The following is a 23,497-nucleotide window of genomic DNA, read 5'->3' as shown; positions in this document are numbered from 1 at the left end:
ACTTTATATTTAAAATTTGATAACTGAAATATACATAATTTATAAAAAAAAATTAAAATAAATATTTTTCTATTTAAAAATATATCAATTAAATTCAATTTCATATATATTATAATAATATTTTTATTTTATTTTATCATCAATCAAATCATATTTAGGAAAAAAAATTAATCAATTAAAAAATTTTCCTTCTAAAATATAAATAAATAAAATCTAAAATTTAAATTAAAATAACTTTCTTAAAAATTACAATCAAATTATTTTAAATATTAAAATTTTGTGGACACTACCAATATCCACACTTTAAAATTATATTGAAATATAAATATATATATATAAACTTAAAATAAACCTAGAGATACCTAATGGAAACATAAAACCCATTTCTCCATTGTCCTAATGGAATCTTAAAATCCATCTACCATGTTGTAACGAAATGTCTTCAAATGCTCTCCCATGCTGAATCAAGGCAGTTCATCATTGATGGCCTTAAACACTGCACAAACAAATGTCATCTACCCCTATGTTGAACTAAGATGACGCCAATCTCCTTGTGAATCAATGCTAGGGTGTTCCTCCCCTCTAAAGCACACTAAGCTAAAACGATCTCCTTGAGAAACCAAGGCTAGGGGTCTCCTCCCCTACGGAAACAAACTAACCTAAGATGACGTCATCTCCTTATGAATCCAAGGTTAGGGCGTTCATGCCCTGTGAAGCAAATTGAGGAAAGATGACGTCAACTCTGAGTCCAAGGCTGAGCAAAGTTGACGTCAACTCCTTCTGAGTCTAGGGCTAGGGTGATCCTCCCAGAGTAAGTCAAGATGACGTCACCTTCTTGTGATGCCAAGGTTGGTTTGTTCTCAGTGGCTTAAAAACAAACGTCACACACGCCATCTCCATCTCCATTTGAAACAACCCAGAAGGGCCCTCATCAGTTATGACCTACACACAAACGTCATCTCCTTCACTGACAACTATCTACAAAAGAGACAACTTCTACAAAGAAACCCCAGACATCACGATCTCTATGAGACATACTCTGTTAGGATGACGTCATCTCCTTGTGAATCCCAGACAAGGGCAATCATCAGTACTGCCGAAGAGACCTCATCGCCTTCATGAACAATCCTCAGTACTGCCCTTGAGACCTCATCGCCTTCATGAACAACTACACTTAACATGTCATCTCCTTTAAATCCACAAGATAACTTTTTGGAATGAAACGTGAAATAATAATTGTTCTATAGTAAGGATGCGCATGTTAGAGTTACAAAATATATAAAAACGATACTCTTGTTTTACCACGTACCAATCATGAGATGCATCAAAGGATATTTTTCATATCAAATAAAAAGGAAATTATTTTAAAATTCTAAGCACGGACATACGTAAAAGAGTCTTCATTTCTATGAAATTAGCAATGGTATACAATTTGCAGGAGTTATCCAACTAATGTTGTTTTCATGTTAACACATAATTTCAAAATAAAAATAAAAAATAGATGAATACCTTCCTAGAAATTTCGAGCTAATATGGTAGATAAGGGCACAAATAGAGTTGGTAGTATGAAAGGTTTTATGTCATCCTAATCAATATCAATAATTATGTTAACATAGATTTCTCAATATAAGCCTAGAGAATAAAAATAACTGAAAAAACTATATATTTAAAAAAAAAAAAATGAAAGAAGATATTGGACACTATTTCTTTAATGTAAAAATAAAGATATTAGACACTAATTTTCAAGATGAAAGAAGAAAAGCCAACGTTAAGTGTGGGGAAATTTAAGAATTGGAGACGCATGGCCTTCTAACTAACTCTCCAATCGAGCTATTATCTTATTTATTTTTGCACCTTAAAAAATGGTTCTTTTGCTAAGATTGAGAGAAATTATTGCCTAGATTTCCATTTGAGCACCAAGAATGGACCAAATAACTTGAGGGTATTGTAACTTACAAATTGCTAAGAAATAAAAATCTAGATAAAGTGAATTGAATATATATTTTTCCCATTTCGGTTTCTAGAGTAAACACTAGGGTCTTGTGTGATGAATCCATATATTTATTGTGTTATTTTTTGTCTATAAGTTTTAAATGAAACTACTATGTATTATAATGGCCACCTAGAAATTCTAATCATGTGAGTTTTCATTTAATGGAATTACTCTAAATTTTACTTCATGTATTCATTCTCTTGGCCATTAAAGGATCCCAACAACCCTATGTTAAGGGATTTTTCACTACCTACGGTCTAAGTAGGTCCCTAAGCGAATGGGTTAGGTTCACTAATAGATTGAATGATTGATCCCTATCTAAAGTCCCCTAGAACTTTCAGACATGTTAAATTTAAATGACAATGATTGAGAGAAGAACTCGATTAAATGATATTTTTTCTTGTCTTTTATGTGAGTTTCAAACAATCATATTCTTGTTCCAGTTTTTTATCAAATGTCTTGGGCATAAAGAAAACAAACAAAATCTTCCTCATTCTTCATTTACCATAATCAATAATACAAATTAACATGCAAAAAAATAATTCTAAGTTAATGTTAAGGAAATTGAATCTCCAATCAAAACATCATTCAAATGTGATCAACAACCAATAGAATACAAAGATTGTGGGGGTAGAAAGAAGATAGATCTATATATTTAATGATAAATAAGTAACTACAAGTTTGATACCTAATTATTGATATCGTACTTCCTTCACCAAAGATTGATTCCTTTCTTTAGCAACAAGTCTTTATCTGTTTATCAATATGATTTTGAAACTTACTGCACTAAAGTAACCAATTTAATCATAATTTCAACTTATTTCAATCTTTAATTGTTACCATGAGAACTAATGCAAGCTATTTCATAGAAAATGTATGCTTATGGCCAAAGATATTTTGCTAAAGACTTTGTTTTCATAGAGATGCTTTTACTTGACTCCCTTGCCACCTTTCCCTAGATCTTGTATTTATAAGATGTGGAGGTGATAAGATCAATGATGCATGGAATGCATGTCTTGCATGTGTGAGAGATGCATGATATTAACTCCCAACATTAGTTTTCTTTGTGTTTTTACTCTTTTTAAGGCATATTGAGATGGTCACAAGTTTTTCATTAGTATTTAATAATCATCCACATTTATCAGTAGGAACAACTGTGGTCTATGTGTAATTGTGAAGGAAAAATACATACTAATGTGTTGCATTTTGGCACAAATATGTATATTAGCTCAAGTCAACTTTATTTTCTTCAAGTTGGTGCCAAATTTGAGTATAGCAAATGAAACCTAATGTATGAGGTTATAGGTGTTAGAAACCAGGACAATATTGAGAGGGGGGGTGAATCAATATTGTGGGGGTTTTACAACTTTCTTTCACTAGTAAAGAATGTTTAGGACATGAATAAGCACTTCAAAAACAATTCATATCAACATCACAAGAATCAATTGTTAGAAGCACAAATAGAACACATAGAAAAATATGTTTAATGAATTTTATTAATTTTTCTTGTAGTAATTTTTATGAAGTCAAGGGTTATGGTGTGAAACTTGAATGATGTGATTAACTTGATTTCAAAGAAAAAAATGCAAAATATGAAATGCACTTTTTCTCTTTCAATGAAAATTAACTAAAATAAGTGGGAGAGGGAGGAGCGGTAGGGGTTTTATTTAGCCCCGATGGAAAAAATGTATCTCAATTCGGTTGGGGACTTAGCCTAGCGATCAATAATTAAGCTAAGTATCTAGCTTTATGGAAAGGATTGGAAATAACTATTGAAAATAAAATTTTGAGGCTATTAGTTCTGGGAGACTCAATGCTAGTCATTCGACAATTGACCAAGGCCAAGAAGGCGATATGATCAGATTTCTCTCCCTTGAATAAGAGGATCCTCATCTCCACCTCTTAGTTTGATCAATTGGACATCTTTTCGTATATAGGAATTTGAATTTGGTTCCTAATGATTTTGCTAAAAAAGGTTCCACCTTGGGTCCAGGAAGAATGGAAAGGGATCACATATTTTGCAACTTTCCAATCCCTTATCTATGTTTGGCCTTTTAAAATGTAGTAAAGCCAGATGGGGAGTGGATACTATTATTTCTCCCCACCCTTTAATCACGTTTGGATTCCTAGAAGTAATCATTCCATAATTAATTTAGTCACTAGGGAAAAATTCTTTCAAATTGGGATGTGGTTGATCCCCTCCATAACTTCCTTGCTTTTGGCTCATTTCTAGAAGCGAAAGGGCCTCGGTATCCTGTGGCCTTTCCTTTTCTGGCCACAGATCCTCAAAGCTCCTTCTTGGTGTCTTAATGTAAACTAAAAGTGACATGTATTATTAATCATCTTCTTCCCTGGGCGTCTTGTCTATTTATTTTTCTCTTGGTGGGATCCATTGTGGATCACCTCGGTCACAGAGTCCAATTTATTGTGCAGTAAAATGGATTTCATTTAGTTGTCTTGTGATATCTCTTCGACACCAATTCTATGTCCTGATGAGGCCTTGGTGATAGACTTAGAATTTTTGTTACAGTTTGGCTTGTGGCAAGGCCCCACCCTTGTCTATATATCAAATCTCTTAGCCCCTTAGTTTATTCAAATCTCTTTCCATCTAGGTTCAAAAGTGGGAAGAGTTCTTACAGAGTGTTAAATTATTGGGTGTTGGGTCCTTGTTTTAAGATGACAGATAATTCGGCTTCCCCAAAGATAGTCAATGCCATCAGAGTGCTCGGTAGAATTTTGGAAGCGGCTCAAGCACTTTTGGTGTTTATTTAGAAATTAGAGGATATGGTAAACAGACAGAGGTGCTCCTTTCATCTCTTCTTGGAAGCAAAACTATTAAGACATCTCACGGATATGGAGCATTCACTTGAAGGCCTGCGAGAGGAGGTTCATTCCCTTTATGCTTGTTTCTATGTGCTATAGGGATAAATGCACGGGTGATTGTAGTGGAAAACTATTAAGACATCACGCAAATATGGAGCATTCACTTGAAGGCCTGCGAGAGGAGGTTCATTCCCTCTGTGCTCGCATCTCTGCATTGGAGGTCTCTAGGAATGTAATTGTGCAACCGGATTTGGGAGGAGTTGGCTCAATTGCCATTGCGGAAAGGAAGATAACACATCGCTCGAGGGGATTTGATGCTGCTAGTCAAGGTCGTTGTTGAGGTTCGAGTTGCTGGGTGGAGTCTCATGTGGTTCATTTCCCTTTTTCCCTATGATATTATGTAAATTTTGTTATATACTTGGGTGTTTTTGTAGAGTTTTACAGTGGCTATGGTTTTAGAATTAGAAAGCTTTGCAGCCCTAGCGCTAGTAAACATTTTGAGTAGTCCGATGATATCATAAATCTCATATCAAAAAACTTATGAAAGAGTTCTCGCCCCATTTCCAACTTTTATTAATATCAAAACCATTATTAGTTCCTTAATTTTTTTTTGACTAAAATAAAGTGAGATATTTCCAATGCAAAAATAAATACAAGTCCTTACCACACTCTTTTATAAAATCTTAAAAACTTTATATTTAAGATTTGATAATTAAAATGTACATAATTTATAAAACAAATTAAAATAAATATTTTTCTATTTAAAAATTTATATCAATTAAATTCAATTTCATATATATTATAATGCTATTTTTATTTTATTTTATCATCGATCAAATTATATTAAGGAAAAAAATTTAGTCAATTAAAAAATTGTCCTTCTAAAATATAAATAAATAAAAACTAAAATCTTAAATTAAAATAACTTTCTTAAAAACTACAATCAAATTATTTTAAATATTAAAACGGTTTTAAATATTAAAATTTTATGGACACTACAGGTATCCACACTTTAAAATTATATTGACAAAAATTAACACCACACCAAAATATATATATATATATATATATATATATATATATAAACTTAAAATAAACCCAGAGTTACCTAATGGAAACATGAAACCATTTGTCCATTGAATCTATATGAATGGTTCGTCACGTTGAATGAATCTTAAAATCCATCTACCATGTTGTAATGAAATGTCTACAAATGCTTTCCCAAGTTTAATCTACCCCTATGTTGAACTAAGATGACGTCAATCTCCTTGTGAATCCAAGGCTAGGGTGTTCCTCCACACTAAGCTAAGACCATCTCCTTGAGAAACCTATGGAAACAAACTAACCTAAGATGACGTCATCTCCTTATGAATGCAAGGCTAGGGCAAAGATGACGTCAACTCCTTCTGAGTCCAAGGCTAGGGTGTTCCTCCCCTGTGTAGTAGAGTAAGTCAAGATGACGTCACCTTCTTCTGAAGCCAAGGTTGGGGTGTTCTCAGTGGGTTACAAACAAACGTCACACATAATCTAGCATAATGTCACCTCATGAACCCAGAAGGGCCCTCATCAATTATGACCTACACTGACAACTGTCTACAAAAGACACAACTTCTACAATCTCTATTCTGTTAGGATGACGTCATCTCCTTGTGAATCCCAGACAAGGGCAGTGATCAGTGCTGACATGCACACCTGATCGCCTTCATGAGAAACTAACTACAAACACACCTGATTCATGTAAGTTGAGCTAGAATGACGTCATCTCCTTTCAATCCACATGGTAACCTTTTTGGAATGAAACGTGACAAACTAATTGTTCCAGGACACACTAGAAACGTGACATACTAATTGTTCCAGGACACATGACGTTCGACTTACAAAATATATAAAAACGATACTCTTGTTTCACCGCGTACATTATTTTAAAAAGAAAATTATTTCAAAATTCTAAACACGGGACATACGTAAAAGAGTCTTCATTTCTATGAAATTAGCATGGTATACAAATGCACGAGTTATCCAACTAATGTTGTTTTCATGTTAACACATAATTTCAAAATTAAAAAAAAAATAAAATAGATAAATACTTTCCTTTTAGAAATTTCGAGCTAATATTATAGATAAGGGCACAAATAGAGTTGGTAGTATGAAAGGTTCTATGTCATCTTAATCAATATCAATAATTACGTTAACATACTTTTCTCAATATAAGCCTAGAGAATAGAGAAATAAATGAAAAAAATATATATTTAAAAAAAAACTGTGTATTTAAAAGATAAAGATATTAGACACTCTTTTTCTAATGTATATAAAAAAAATGAAAGAGGAAAAGCCAATATTAAGTGTTGGGAAATTGAAGAACTAGAGATGCATGGCCTTTTAACTAACTTGCTTGACCTCTTTGATTCATCTTTCATACAATTTTCAAATTCAAATCATGAAGGCCACTTCCTTTCATAAAACAAATAAATTATCACCTCAATTATTCACCCCAAACACCATAAAATCACCTTCAACGATCTCTTACAATTGACCAATCCACCATACACACCAACAACATAAATTCATGAACAACTTTTTTTCAACTCATATCTTGCAAATTCGATTATGCTTAACAAGAATTAGGACTGATATTTCAGTTTTTTGAACTTTAGTAAACTTGCACTTAAATTTCACTTAACAAAGGTTTTGATCTCATTAACTTCTTACATTTCTATTTCTGGAATGTTCTCTTGACATGTACAATAAGCCTTCAATCTATGCTTAGTTGTATCTCTGAGTAAAGATGAGTTAAAATGCTCAATTTTTCAATTTTGGAAAAAAATCAGAATTTATCTGTGACTTTTTAAATTTGGATTACTCCAAATTTAGCCATACTGCTAAATTTTCCTCTAACTGTAGAAATATGGTGATAGAATTGCAACTTATCAAGAAATTTACTCTAAATCAACAGACACAATTCTACTCTACCAGTTTGCGAAAATTAATTCACAATTTAGAACAACATTCACAAACATGCATCAATCACATACACAAGTACATACATATATCTAGGGGAAACCAAATTGTATTAATTATATGAATAGAGAATGTACTACAATTGCTTTCTCTCTCTGAGTTCAACCTGCAAGTGAATACCCTTTCTCTCTGCTCACTGAGAAGCTTTGACCCAAACTTAGTCAATTTACACCTTTGCTTGAGCCCCTATTTCCTTGCGCAAATCCTGAGGAATTAGGCCCCTTTTTTTAGGAATATTCCTCCAATTGAATTTACAATTCCCAAGGTTGGGTCTCTGATTTCATGCAACATGTGTACACTTAAGACAAGTCTATAACTGATATTACACTTCCTTGGAATCTCCACCATAGCTAGGGAACTCGAATTCTCTGCATGCACTAATTATTTTTGGTTGATTGATCAAGTAGTTGGATGATCACTGAGTTAGACTATTGTTCCACTGTACAACTACCATCCAACTAGTTCTATCATCAATTAGAACTAGTTTAACTGAATACAATTGGAAATAACCAAACTAGATTGCTACAAATTAGAAATCACACATGCATAACTGAATTCCATTCCCTCTAACTCGAATTTAATGAAATAACAGAGTGACAAGAGCCATTTCACCTCAGTTAAATACCTCCAAGTTGTTTATTAATGTGGAAATTTGAATTTTCTCAATTTGACTAAGGCAAGTCAAATTGAGACTTTCTTGCAGTGCTTCTCAACACTCCCTCTTAGCAAGAAATGGATTTTAAACCATCCCTATCCTACGCCTATGGAATTCAAACTTCCCTCTTGAAAAATCCTTTGTCAAGATGTCAACATCTTGTTCCTCTGTCAGAATGTATTGTAGAAACATTATCTTCCTCTAAACACAATCTCGTAAATGATGATACCATATATCTATATGCTTGGATCGATTATGAAATACTGGATTCTTAAAGAGCTTAATGAAACTCTGATTATCACAATAGATCACAGTTGGATCCATCTGATCCATGTGGATATTGATGGCCACACGTCTATTTCACTTGGACCCCCAACAGTGTCACTTTCAGTTTTTTCGTTTCCTTAATTGTAGCACAGTTTACTAATTTTGGCAGTTTTTGGGGTCCTGAACTTCCAGAGCCATTTTGAGGCACTAAGCGACGTTTTTTTAGGGAAAATAGAGAGACATAAAATGTCTGAAAATGGTTCTCTAGTTTGTTTTCGACCTTCTCTTTGTTAGGGTCCCACCCTAACCCCCTTATTTATGTAATGGGATCACGTCATAGTCAAGAGTCAATAAAGCCCATATTAATAATTGTAAGTGGTTAATTCGCAATTAATGACGGGACCATAGTTAGTTGCAAATGGGCCGTAGTATTAGATAGATGGTATTAATAAAACCCACAGTATTGGCCCGTGGTATTGCATGTATGAGTCATATATAAAGGATAGAGACTCCCTGCGAGGAGCATCGTGTCTTATTTTGTAATCGAGCTCTGCTCTATTGGAGGTTGCCCCCTCGAAGAGGCAAGTGAACATTACTCTCTGAATAATAAAATCATTGCTATTCTGTGTTCTGGGTATCTTTTCTTCGCATATTCTATATTTGGGTATCATTTTGCAGGTTAAGAGCATAACAAGTGGTATCAGAGCACGATCTCCATTTCTTAGCAAATTTTTTTTTGGCTAGAGATGTTTTCCGGCATCTTTAAACCACGGGATCTGTCGTTGAGCGCATAAACCTGCGGATTTGGGGAGGCATGCATGCAGGAAATACAAGAGGTGGTCACGTCTGTTGGACTCCCTTGTAATCCCTGTGGGTACCCCTTCGAGTAGTAGCGCATTAGATAGAACCACGCACGGACTGTCTTCCACGTACCCTCTGGGTATATCGGAAGCCCCCTAGGCTCCCTTGAAACCTCGCTATAGATAAACCGTCGGCCGTCTTGCGGCTAGAGTACACCGAGAACAGCACTCGGAGAGATTACTCGCCTGTACGATAGGGTAGTCGGGTTGTACGACTAACGGTACAGTCGATCCTCCTTAGTTAGATCCCTAAAATATTGGGCCGAGTACTACTGCCAGACCCTTATGTATATTGCGATCTGTAGCACCTGACACTCCTCAAGACCATAGTTCCCTTTTCTATCAGGGGATCACACATCATCTCTTCTAGATCCACTTGTGCAAAGGGGTGTAGCAGCAGCAGACATCAGTCCCGTAGTCTCAAGTTCGCAGATCAACCATTCCAATCTATTAGATCCATCAGATCAGCAGCAGCAGTCTGTTCCACCGCCTAGAGCTATTCGATCCGCCATTCAGATATCTCAGATCCACCAGATCGGAATCGTTGTGAAGGGTTCCTATACCGGGGTATAATTTTCGCAGGACTTTTGGCCGCATTGACATTTTGAGGAATTGGCAACTGCAGTATTGATAAGGAAGGAGTAAAACTCCGTTAGGAGTTTTCAAAAAAAAAAAAAAAACGAGTCTGAGATCTTCCGGGGCGCTTATTGGTGATCTAGCCCATCAGAATCAGGACGACGAGCTGAGCACAGTGGTACCATTCAATTCTTAGTGAAAATTTTTTTAGGTGGTCCCAATTTAAAAAAAAAATCAGGTTGGTGTATGGTAGAAACTAGAGCTCAAGCGATGGCCAATGAAAGGATGGACAAACTTGAAGAATCAGTGCAAAACCTCCACATTCAGCTTAGCGGACTATGTAGCATGGTCGATAAAATAGTCCTGAAAGGCAAGGAGCAAGCCCACGAGGAGGCGTATAATGGCAATGAACACAATGAGGGTGAGTCTAGCCACTCTCCTCACGTCTGGCACACCCACCAACAACCCAGTCAGCGACCTCCCAAGTTGGATATGCATAAATTTGACGGTTCTCACCCGTCGGCATGGATAGCACAAATGGAGCAGTACTTCAAACTGAATCACATTTTCGATGATGAGACTCAGCTTATGTTGGGGAGCATGTACTTGAACAATGAAAGGTGGCAATGGTGGGAATGGCATCAACGTTGCACTGGACCTTTTAGGACTTGGACCAAATTCACTAAAGCTCTTCAAGACCGCTTTGACCAGGAATCATTTTTTTTGGGTCATCTTACTAAGCTCCGACAGACTGGTACAGTGGATGAATATATTACAGCTTTTGAAGCCTTAGCCTTCCGCACTTGGGGTCTCTCAGATGTGTTCTACATGGAATGTTTTATCAGCGGTCTTAAAGAAGCTATCAAAGCCCAAGTCCTACTGCACCACCCTCCCACATGGACGGAGGCTTGCAAGGTAGCTCGTAACGTGGAACGTGCATTAGCAACCCAATACAGTCGCCCAAATTTCTCAGCTAAAGGTCGCCCCCCACAGGCTCACAACACGACTCAAACACTTAAGGTCCAAAAGGTGTCACCTGCGGAAATGGCTGAAAGAAGAAAGAAAGGCCTATGTTACTACTGTGATGAAAAATACTCCCCAGGCCATAAATGCAAGGAGCCAAAATTTTTTCAAATTGATGCCACTGACTACAGCTCAATAGAGGAAGATCCACCACTTGAGGAACATGAACCGCTAGAAGAAGACAACCAAAAGGACAATGTCTCTAATGAACCAGTTATTTCGTTGCATGCTTTGGCAGGGATTTCTTCCCCTCAAACTCTCAAAATCAGAGGTTTTATTAAACATCGCCCAGTAGTAGTCTTGATTGATAATGGAAGTACACACAATTTCATCCATCAAAAAGTCGCAAAAGCAGTGCATTGTTTTGTACGAGTAGTTTCTAACTTCCAAGTTCAAATTGCGGATGGAGGCACAATGAAATGTGAAGGCCACTGTGAAAATGTCAAACTTCAAATGGGGGATTATCAGTTGAAAACCCACATGTTTGCCATACACATGGGGGGTTGCAACATTGTCCTTAGCGCTGAATGGCTCCGCACTCTTGGGCCAATCACAATGGATTTCCAGGAGTTATATATGAGTTTTAAGCAGAACAACTACACACATACCCTCCGTGGACTCCAGGCGGGAGCCCCTTCTATCATCAGCTCGCATAGGATGGAAAAATTGTTAAAAAAGGGCAATCATGGAGTTGTAGCTCAATTTAATGCCATCCAGGCAGTCGAAACCAAGCCTCTGCCAATTCATCCTGAGATGCAACAGATTTTAAATAACCATCTGCCGGTCTTTGACAAGCCTCATGAGCTTCCACCCTCGCGAGGGGAACATGATCATAACATCACCTTGGTTCCAGGGGCCCAACCCCCAAATGTGTGCCCATACAGATATCCGTTCACCCAAAAGAATGAAATAGAAAAAATAATCAAGGAACTTTTGGAAGCAGGTGTCATTCGTCCCAACATTAGTCCTTATTCATCCCCAGTGGTCATGGTGCTCAAGAAAGACGGGGAGTGGCGGATGTGTCCCAACATCCGGGCCCTCAATAAGTTACAGTCAAAGATAAATTTCCCATCCCGGTGGTTGATGATTTGCTGGATGAACTCAATGGGGCTCAATTCTTCACTAAGCTGGATCTTCGCTCAGGCTACCACCAAATTCGCATGAAGGAAGTCGAAATTCCCAAGACTGCTTTCAGAACTCATGAAGGCCATTATGAATTCCTGGTCATGCCATTTGGTATTTGTAATGCCCCCTCTACTTTTCAGAGCCTTATGAACCACATTCTCAAACCATATCTCAGGAAATTTGTCCTTGTCTTCTTCGATGACATCCTCATCTATAGTTGCACTTGGGCCGCACATCTTCAGCATGTAGATCTACTCTTGCAACTGCTCTGCAAGCATAAATTATTTGTCAAGATGTCCAAGTGTTCGTTTGGCATGGCAGAAGTAGAGTATTTGGGCCGCATTGTGGGGCGTGAAGGTGTCAAGGTGGACCCCAAAAAGATCCAGGCAATGCAGGAATGGCCTCAACCTAAGACCTTGAAGAGCTTGAGAGGATTTTTGGGTCTCACAGGCTATTATCGTAAATTTGTCCGCAACTATGGTCGCATAGCGAAGCCCCTCACCCAACTCCTAAAGAAAAATTCATTCTTCTGGAATGAGGAAGCACAACAGGTCTTTACAGCTCTAAAAAATGCCATGTGTTCCACTCCAGTCTTAGCACTACCTGACTTCACCAAATCTTTTGTCATTGAATGTGATGCTTCGGGTACAGGTATTGGGGCGGTCTTAATGCAGGAAGGGCGACCTTTGGCCTTCACAAGCCAACAACTAAGTGGGAGGAATCTGGGCCAATCTACCTACGAGAAGGAAATGATGGCCATCTTACATGCAGTCGAGACCTGGCGACCTTACTTATTGGGATGACGTTTTCAAATCCGTACAGATCATCACAGTCTTAAATATTTTTTGGAGCAATGCCTATCCTCCCCACAACAAAATAAATGGCTCGCCAAAATGCTGGGATATGATTATGAGATCATTTACAAGAAAGGGAAAGACAATAGTGTAGCAGATGCATTATCTCGCCAATTTGAGGAGGAAAGTACTCTGCTAGCAATTTCCCTCCCCATTCCAGAATGGATTGAAGAAGCTCGCAGGGAATGGTTTTCACACCTCGGGCTCTCCCAACTCATTTCTAAATTGCAGGTAGATCCAAATTCCACCAAGGGCTACTCGTGGCAGGATGATATTCTTCGCTATAGGGACAGAGTCGTAATATCACCAACATCCACCCTCAAAAGTCGCATTTTGGCAGAATTGCACTCATCTCCCATTGCAGGACATTCGGGCTTTCAGAAGACGTATGCTTGCACCAGAAGATCATTTTTTTGGATAGGCATGAAAAAGGACATCCTTACTTTCGTAGCAGAATGCGATATCTGTCAACGCCACAAAGGGGAAACCGTCAACACACCAGGCACATTACAACCATTGCCCATTCCGGCATCAATTTGGACGGAGGTTTCTATGGATTTCATTACAGGTCTTCCAAAGTCAGGGAACAAGTCAGTCATCATGGTGGTTGTGGACCGACTGTCGAAGTATGCTCATTTCTACGCCCTACCCCACTCGTTTACACCAACTTTGGTCGCTCAATCTTTCATGGATCAGATCTTCAAATTGCATGGCATGCCCACTTCTATTGTGTCCGACCATGACCCGATCTTCACCAGTAATTTTTGGCAGGAACTCTTCAGGATACAAGGCACTCAACTAAAACTCAGTACTTCCTATCATCCGCAAACGGATGGTCAAATCGAAGTCGTCAACAAATGTCTAGAAACCTACCTTAGGTGTTTCACTTCAGAAAAGAAACACCTTTGGGTACAGGGGTTACCTCTGGTTGAATGGTGGTATAACACCAACTATCATGCCACCACCAAAATGACTCCCTATGAAGCAGTATATGGTCAAATCCCACCTTCACCTACTTCGTATCTCAAGGGGTGCTCAAATGTACAAGCAGTGGATCAACTCCTACAACACCGCGCAACCATGCTCGCCCATCTTCGAGAGAATCTTCATCAAGCTCAGAACCGCATGAAGCAACAAGTAGACCAGCATCGCTCAGAGCGCCAATTTCAAGAAGGGGATCAAGTCTTTTTACGGCTACAACCATATAAGAAAACATCACTCAAAGACAAGGGGTGTCAGAAACCATATCAAGTAGTGCATTGGAGAAGTGGCTTACAAGTTGGCCTTGCCACCTACTGCAAAAATCCATCCAGTTTTCCATGTCTCATGCCTCAAGAAAGTGATTGGGAACAATTGCAGAATTCAGACCAGTCTACCTGAATTAGACAAAGAAGGGTCCATCTGGCTTCAACCCGAACAGGTCCTAGACACACGAGACAAGCAACTGCGCGGCTGCATGATTAAGGAAGTCCTCGTCAAATGGAAAGACACCTCTCCGGAAGAGGCAACCTGGGAACCAACCACTATTCTTCAGCAGTTGCCGCAGCTTCAGCCTTGAGGACAAGGCTAGTCTTAAGGGGGAGGGCATGTTAGGGTACCACCCTAACCCCCTTATTTATGTAATGGGATCACGTCATAGTCAAGAGTCAATAAAGCCCATATTAATAATTGTAAGTGGTTAATCCGCAATTAATGACGGGACCACAGTTAGTTGCAAATGGGCCGTAGTATTAGATAGATGGTATTAATAAAACCCACGGTATTGGCCCGTGGTATTGCATGTATGAGTCATATATAAAGGATAGAGACTCCCTGCGAGGAGCATCGTGTCTTATTTTGTAATCGAGCTCTGCTCTATTGGAGGTTGCCCCCTCGAAGAGGCAAGTGAACATTACTCTCTGAATAATAAAATCATTGCTATTATGTGTTCTGGGTATCTTTTCTTCGCATATTCTGTATTTGGGTATCATTTTGCAGGTTAAGAGCATAAAACGATTGTCTAGTTTGCTTTCGGCCTTCTCTTCAAGATCTTCAAAACGAGGTATTATGATAGCCAAATGGAGATCGTATGCCAAAGTTACGACCCCAAGAAGTTGATATACCAATTTACCCAAATGGGGCCCACAGTTTTGGCGCTTCATCTCCTAGGGTTAGGGTTTTTGATGTTTATGGTTTTCCATTGTTTCTCAATAATAAGTAGGCCTTTAAGCCTCATTGTAACACATTTCAAAGGCATGTAGCTGCCACATCTCTTCTCAGAGATAAGATACCATCGCCTGAGCTATCTTATTTCCATTATGTTTGTAAGCATAGTTCAATATTTTTCTATTAATGAAATGAAGTGTTTTTCTACTACATCTATGTATTTATGATTATATTTGTAAGTTGTTGCATTCATGTTTAAGTTTTGATAAGTGGTATCAGAGGGGTCTACTCTTTCTCTGTTTTTCATTACATGTCCCCAACGAGGTCAGGGTATAAGGAGTTAGGGCTCGATTTGGTTGAACCATTGCAAGATTAGCCTCGCAAAGCCCGACGACCTCCCATGGAAGAAGAAAATAAAGATGAGGGGGTAGGATATCCTTTCAAAATGTTGTCCAAGGAATCCCTCGAGTGACAGAGGGATGCGATGATGGATAACTTTGCCCAGATCCTTCGATGGCTACCCATAGGCGATGCATCTTCATCCAGCAACCACTCTGGAGGCACCACTCCTTTTAAGGTACAATTTAACTTTTATATTCCCATATTGAAGGTCTGATAGATGCAGATGCCATAGATAAATGTTTAAATATGTTGGAAGGATAGTTTTCAGTTTATGACTTTTCCAATCAGGAAAATATTACTTTTGCACTTCTCAAAGCCGCCCCACACATCAAGGACTGGTGGGAAACCTACTGTGGACAAAAGGACGAGAGTGAACCCTCGTTGTTTTCATCCGCACCCACTTGGGATTCCTTCCGAGACACCATCAAGGAACAATATTACCCTGTCAGTAGCTATGAAGATAAATACATAAAGTGGACCACACTATGGCAGGGAAGGGACGAAGATGTGTCAGAGTTCACAAATATTTTCCATACCCTTCGCACGAAACTGGGTATCAAGGATATTGAGCGACATTTGGTGCTCAAGTACTACAACTTTCTACACAAGTACATCTAGGATGAGATGGAGTTCCTGGACATTTTCTTGCTCAGCACGGTGTACCGTTACGCTATCAATATTGAGAAGAAGTTTAAACAGAAGAAGCGAGACATGGCCCACAGTTTTGGGGCTTGATCTCCTAGGGTCAGGTTTTTGGATGTTTAGGGTTTTCCATTGTTTCTCAATAATAAATAAGCCTTTGAGCTTCATTGTAACATAGTTCAGAGGCATGTAGCCGCCACATATCTTCTCAAAGATAAGCTACCATCACCCGAGATATCTTATTTCCATTCTGTTTGTAAGCATAGTTTAATAATTTTCTATTAATGAAATGATGTGTTTTTCTACTGCATCTCTGTATTTATGATTACATTTGTAAGTTGTTGTGTTCCTGTTTAAGTTCGAATCACCATCTCTTGTCCAAATAGTCCCACAAGTATATTTCTCATTCATATCACCTCACATGTTGCTTAACTTGCACTGCATACCTCTGCTTCCTTTTGTACCAAAAAATTGCTACAGACCCAACACTGAAAATTCCACCTGATGTAATCTTTCAGTTAGATGGACTCCTTTCCCAATCAACATATGTGAAGCCACACATCTTCACTCCCTTTATCCATATGTACCATAATCCATACTGGGTTATGCCTCTGAGATATCGTAAAAAATTCTTTGTTTCCTTCCAATACAATTTGGTCAGCCTAACCATAGCATGGCTCAACTTGTTGACAACATAGCACATATATGGTCGTGTGTTCAGAAGATACATCAGTGAACCCACTAGCTTCTAGTAAATGGTAGCATCAACCTCTTCACCTAAAGTGGCATTCTCCTTCCTCCAATTGGTCGCTAGAGGTGTCTCCATGGGCTTACAACTCTCCATGCGAAATCTCTGCAGTATCTCAGTGGCGTAGTTTCCTTGAGACACAAACAATTCCCCATCACCTTGCCATACTTCCATCCCGAGGAAGTAGTGCATGAGACCCTTGTATTTCATCTCAAATTCCCTTACAAGGTCCTCCTTGCAACAACTAATCAGTTTCTCATCACCTATCAATGTTAAATCATCAACATATAAAACAATGATAAGAAATTGAACTTCTACCAAGATATGATAGAGGATAACATCTACTTCACTTTTGGTGAAGCCTAATCCAGTGAGATAACTGTCGATCTAAGTGTACCAATCTTGGTGATCCAAGATGGATTGTGTTGAGCCTAGTCGAAGTTTACTATGTAATGGTTGAAGACCAAGATGGTCGTAGATAGCAATAATTCTCGACATGCTCAGAATTGTGTAGGCTCAGATGCTCACAAAATCAGTGCCAAGTTGAATAGCTCGTCATGCTGATTCTAGTGTTATATCCAGTTTTGAAAATGGCCTCCGTATGAGGAAGAAAAGGTATTTTGAAGTTTTCCTCCAAATAGGTAAAAAGTCAAAGTCAATGCAGGTGGTGGTCAAGGCTCATGGTTTCGCTGGTTAAAGCTCATGGGTCAAATGGACACTTGGCGCACTCGGATTCCACCAAGTGGCTCCTTCTAGTTTGTCAAAATTTTCGAATTTATGATTGGATGGTTGATTTTTATTATGACCAATAATGGAGCACCACGTGGACCAATGATTGGTTGTCACGTGGCCTCCTCATGACATGCTAAATTTTTTTTATGAGTACAGGGCCTCCAGGAGATTCGATCTCATTACCTAGCACTAAGCAACAACAACCTTAACCACTACACCACCAATGGTCCTTGTTTAAGCTTGGGCACAAAATGATATTTAAGGTTTGTTAAAGTCACATGAGGGGGTAGGGTGGCGGAGCTCGCCACATTCGGCAGCCCCGCTAACCCAAAAGCCATGGTTTAAGAAATGAAGATATGGAACCCGATAGTGTGGGATATGGCGAGTTCCAACCTTGCATCTGGTGGATGTTTATATGTGACCACGGTCAGCATCACTTCCAAATGTTTATATGTGACCACAGTCAACATCACTGCCGGTGTTAAATGTTAAATCAGATGCCACGCACATACCGTCGAACTTCAGTTGGCGGATTTGGAACAGGTCACATACCATGCGGAGATGTGTGATATCACCACCAGTTCAACGTTCAATGTACCACAAGTCAGCACAATATGTTACGAAGTAGGTCACCACATGAAACTGCCAGAGTTATTGCTCACCTGTGGTGCAGAGTTTGGTTGGCAACGGAGGTGGCATTGGCATGGCACGAAGTTGGATCATCGGAACCATATGCCATGGAACCGATGGATAGGGTTACAAACTATGGTGATATGCCACACTGCCAGGAAGGAGTTAATATATTTGTTATATACCAAAGCGCCATCTGGAGATTCATATATCTGCCATAATATAGTATTAAAGTTATATGCTATATATTGTAATAATTTTATATGGTTTTAAACCATAGGAAATGCACCAAACCTTTAACCATATGCCAAATATAACCACGGTTGGTGCGAGGTTAGGTAGCCACGAAATGATATATGGAATGTATTATATTAAATGTCCAAATGTCATATATTAAATGTTTGTTATAATGTTTGATATCAAATAATTGTAATTGCGCCAAAGTTTCGGTCCATAGGCCAATGCGACATGATGAAACTATAGGATATATTTTTTGGTGCAAAGTTGTAACAAAATATAACCATATGACATGGTGGTACGCTATTTTTGAACTAGGATGCATTCGAATTAATTCGAATTGCAAATATAGTTAATATTTGCTATGTTACAACAAAACTCTAAAATTAGAGTTCCAAAAACCTTATAAAATGTTGTCGATGCACCAAAGGAAGAGGAAGCCATTCGAAGTCAGAGGAAAGTGAATCCCAGAGTGGTGTCGAAGTCTATCTTTCTAAGCTAGAAGGTGTTGATCCATTGTGCCATTGGAACGAGAAGGGATTTGTGCAACTCAAAGTTGTTGATGTGAGCCATGTTATACGCTCATTTAGTAATTGGCATTCTGAAGTCATCTAGAGTCCAAATTGGGCACTTGAAGAATCGAAACAATGGTTTTGGTGCACTCCAGCTTCATCAGTAGAGCTTGTTCGATAGTTGGAGCAACTAATTCTTCAGAAGTCAGTAACTGAACTGTTGTCTCTCCAAGTCCAGTTGAGACAGGTAATTTAATGATGTATTTTGATGCATGATTGCTTAATTTCAGTTGAAGTTTAGAGTCCTTGCAGGAGACTCTTTATTTTGTTGTAGATGACACGTTGATTGCAGACTGTCAAGTGATATTGTGAGAGTCCTTTGTAGGAGGACATTTCATGTGCCTCATTTTAAAACACTGAAATATGAATGGCCTAGCCTTTTGAGCAGGGTTCGGAGACATAGCCAAGGAGGGGTGAACTCTGTCACCAAAATTCATGTCGTTCTTCCTGATGCTTGCATAGTTATTTGTGTTATGTTCTTTATGGTTAATTTGAACATGTGAATTAATTTGTGCTTGAAGGAACACCAAATTAACATGATGTTTTAAAGACCCATTTTCAATATTGTCAAATGTCAGAGAACGATCTTCTTTCACAATTTTCAGATCACTCAGGGTGCCTATTTGAGACCATAGAATGATCATTTGAGTCTTCACACATGAGACTCCCAATCAAATGTCTCAAATCCTTATGGTTGCTCGACATACACTTCCTCCTCAATAACGCTATTGAGAAATTTTGTTTTTATATCCATTTATTGGATATTCCACCCCATCTACGCAACCAGTGCAAGAATTGATCTAATGGATAAATACCTTGCTACAAGAGAAAGGTTTCCTCATAGTCTATTCCCTCAACTTGAGAGAATCCTTTGGCCACAAATATGGCTTTATACTTTTCTATGCTTCTATCTATTTCATGCTTAACCTTGAAGATATATCTCGAACTCACAACTGATTTATCTGTCAGTCTTGGGACCACTTCCCAAACACTGTTCTTCATGATGGATTAATATTCTTCCATCATTGCATCAAACCAAAATAGCTACTCAACTTCTTTCTCAAAATAGGATGGCTTAGTCTTTACAATCTTAGTCATTAGATCCATGTAACCAATGTACCTCTCAGGTGACCTCCTTTTCCTGCGAAAATTTGAAGGAGCTCCCACATTCTCACAAACATCCTGCACCAATATATAAACTTCCCTAATTCTTTTTCTACCTTCACTGGATGGTTTTACTTGAGTGGATTTCTCCACTCTACCTCCTCTTTGACCCTCCATTTGTGTGTGGCTTCTCCACAACTTCCTGAGGCTCCTCCTTTTGAGCTAAAAGCTCCTCTTCTAGTTGGATCTGAAGCTTCCTCTCAAGAGAGCATCTCATTTATTTTTCCTCATCAAAATTTGCATCCTTTTGCACAATTGTCATTATTAGGGAAGGTAAGTACACTTGGTAATTGTGTGGAGTTTCAGTGTAACCCAAAAAAACTCCCAACTCTATTGTCAGCTCAAGTTTCTTCCTCGAATCTTTGGGGACATGGTAGTAAATATAGGCTCCAAAAATTATGAAGTGATACACATCTGACTTTCTCCCTGAGGAATCCTTGTCCAGTGTAATCATACCAAGAATTCGATGAGGACTCCGGTTATGGAAGTAGACTATTGTGTTACATGCCTTTAGACTTATGTTGTGAGTCGTGGGGTGTTTTGATCTCTCTTCAAATGCCTTCTTTTGCACACAAATCCTTGAAGTCATTCAAAACATAGTCACCTCCATTGTCGCTCCTAAGAGCCTGCACCTTCTTGACGGTCTCTTTCTCAACTAGTGCCTTGAATTCTACAAATTTTGAGATTATTTCATCCTTCTTCTATATGAAGAAGATCCAACACTTTCTTGAGAAACCATCAATAAAAATAGCATAGTACTTATTTCTAGTAGTGGAGGTTTTCGAGAAGGATCCACAAACATTAGAGTGGACTCTCTCCAAGACTGCATGTGCTTTGTTGTCTCAATCATGGAATGTAGATTTCACATACATTCCCAAGGTACAACTCTTGTAGATATCCTACTGCTTAAGTGATCCTTTATGGATCCCAATGGTTATTTGTTGCATAATTTTTAAGGCACCATGATGAAAATAGCCTAATCTCCTGTTCCAGATCTCACTGACACCGTGACTCTGCATTTTCTCTTCCTTATTGTTTAATGAAGCATAATCTTCCGCATCAAGTTTATATAGGTTCTTCACATGAACCCCGATCTTCTTCACTTGTCCATTAGTTATTTGCCTTAGAAAGGATTTACCTTTGTTGAAGATCACATCATAGCCACGGTATTCCAAAAATACTATAGAGATGAGGTTCTTCTTTAGGCCTGGAACAAACATGACATCTTTGAGGTGAAGAGGAGATCACGACTCCCTTTGAAATGTTCCTGCGCCAATCCTAGTAGCATTGTACCTTCCGTCATCCCCAAGATTAATATGCATTTGGAGATCTTTCTCCTCCAAGTCAATGAAAAAAATCTCTACACCTTGTCATGTGGAATGAGGCACCAAAATCCAAGTACCACACAATCCCCATCACAGTGTTAGTCATGCATGTGGTAAGGGTGAAGTCTAGCTCAAAATATGAAGCCAAAGCTTCACCTTTTTCTCCTCCTGAGTTCTTCTTTCTATAATTTTTGTGTTGACACTTTGTAGCATAGTGCCCAAATTCATGACAATTGAAGCATTTTATTTTGGACAAGTCTTTCTTCTTACCCCCTTAGCTAGATTCAGGTTTCATTTGATATTTCTTCCTTTTTCCCTTGTTTCCCTTTCGAACCAATGCAAATTTTTCTTCATCCTCTCCCTTGGATGAACTTCCATCTCTAGTATTTCTCCTGATCTCTTCTTGTACCAAATTGGACCATAAGCATTCCCAATTCAATAATTTCTCCCTCCCATTCATTGAGTCTTGGTAGCTACGCTAGGTTTTGGGAAGGCCTAGAAGAGCTAGGCTGACCAAGTCATCTTCTGCAACATTCACACCAACCCCTCCAAACTCATCCTAAACTTGTGTAAACCTAGTGAGATATTGCGAAAAAGTATCATTCTTCTACATCTCGATGTTTCAACATTTTTCTTTGAGGGTCATTTTTGTATGGTCATTGTTATTCTCGAATAGATCTATCAATTTCTTCCACATTGTGTGATGCAGGTAAATTCTAAGTGCGGACACAAACAATTCCTCTAGCTTGAGAGAGCGGGTCTAGTCACAAACAAATAATCTATGGAAAATCTCCTTAAGCTAGAATCAATTAAGAGGGCCTACCTCTTAGAATTCTATTCCACTTGGTGATGATCCTACTTCCTCACTCTAGCTATCTTTCATTTCCTTCCTTCGAACACCTGAAACAAGAAAACAATAACAATCAACAAATGTAATAGCATACAATATTGTATTCAACCTACTTAATAGGTGAAGGAACATTAAGCCATAAATATGTAAAACAAAAATTCATGTAGGAAATCAATCAATAGTTGTATTCATATAAATAAGGAAGAGATTACAATCAATGCCTTGACGTCGCTATTCTCCTCCGATGTATCTGGGTTCCCAAACTTCTACTAGCATTTCATGGATGGCCCCAACAATGGAAGTTTTAAGGCCCTTTTCCCTCTAGTCTCAAACCACACCAAAACACACTATTCTCCCTCAAACATACACTATAAAGCTACAAGCTATAGGTGTCTTGCTGATCATTCAAATTATAAAAGCTCCAACTAGCTTTTGCTTGGGAAAAAGAGAGGTTTATATAGCTTGGATGGATGGGAGATGGTTTCTCCCTTCATGGGAGAAGGTCTTATCTCTTGATTTTGTTCCATCCTAATAGGGGAAAGGATCCCAAACTGATTTCCTCAGCTCCATCCAGCCCAACCATCTACCGGAATTCCATTATGAAGCTTCTAGAGCTGGAAGCTTGGACTCCATATTTAAAAAACTTGCCAAAAGAGGATCAACGTGTCTATAAAAAGGGCTCAGTCGATCCAATTGGCGCTAGTGATGGTTTTAATATCTGTAAATTGCCGCGACAAGGACAGAGATCATTAGCGTCGATCTTGTAAATTGGGATAAAAGGAAGCTTTTTGGGAAATGATGCAAAAGGGAATTGTTCTTCTCATGAAGAGGGACATACTGGGAGTTTCTTCATGAT

The sequence above is a fragment of the Pinus tabuliformis genome, chromosome 2_1 (assembly GCF_031772625.1).
Source record: "Pinus tabuliformis cultivar Carrire ecotype Pingquan chromosome 2_1, CPIR1, whole genome shotgun sequence".
In the NCBI taxonomy this organism is placed as follows: Eukaryota; Viridiplantae; Streptophyta; class Pinopsida; order Pinales; family Pinaceae; genus Pinus; species Pinus tabuliformis.
Note: the sequence above shows the minus strand (reverse complement) of the source record.